Source organism: Nematolebias whitei, chromosome 1, assembly GCF_014905685.2.
Source record: "Nematolebias whitei isolate Nwh7 chromosome 1, NemWhi1, whole genome shotgun sequence".
NCBI lineage: Eukaryota > Metazoa > Chordata > Actinopteri > Cyprinodontiformes > Rivulidae > Nematolebias > Nematolebias whitei.
In genome coordinates, this window is record NC_056498.1 from 41,958,842 (window position 1) to 41,959,387 (window position 546).

At 41.8% G+C, this 546-nt stretch overlaps 1 protein-coding gene across 1 annotated transcript in view; it reads right to left on the reverse strand.

Annotated features, from left to right (window-relative positions):
- Positions 1-546, reverse strand: part of LOC119416118 (ephrin type-B receptor 4b) — a gene marked incomplete in the record, with an annotated part of 11,492 nt that overhangs the window by 6,230 nt on the left and 4,716 nt on the right.

Consider the following 546-nt stretch of genomic DNA (forward strand, 5'->3'; position numbering starts at 1 on the left):
ACACACAAACAGACACACACACAAACAGACACAGACACACACACACACACGTTTGCAGCTGCGACTTGTTTACTTTTAATACCTCGGGCTTCATGTCGGGTCAGAAATCTGAGCAGATGTTTTCACAGAACCGACAACTTCTCTCCTCAGAGAGAAACTCGACATCCTGCTCCGTCAGTTCAAAGGTCAAAGGTCAGAGGTCACAGAGTGACGAGTCAACAAAATAAAAGCCTCTTCACACTCCTCATAAAGTCTGTTTGACAAAGACCAGGTTCCAAAAGATCTAAAGGTTTCAGCTTCGTGGTCCTGAAAGTTCTCTGACCCTGACTGTAACAAACAAACAAACAAACAAACAAACAAACATTCTCTTGTGCCGTCAACTGTCTCCTCTTCAAGCGTTCTTGAAAAGAACAGTTCTGGTGTTTTTATAACTTTCCACTCTCTGAAGCCAGTCAGGTTTTACTGATTAATTTTTCCATTTTCCTGTTCCTAAAGATGATACAGGAAGTGAGAAATATGATACAGGAAGTGAGACAGATGTTACAG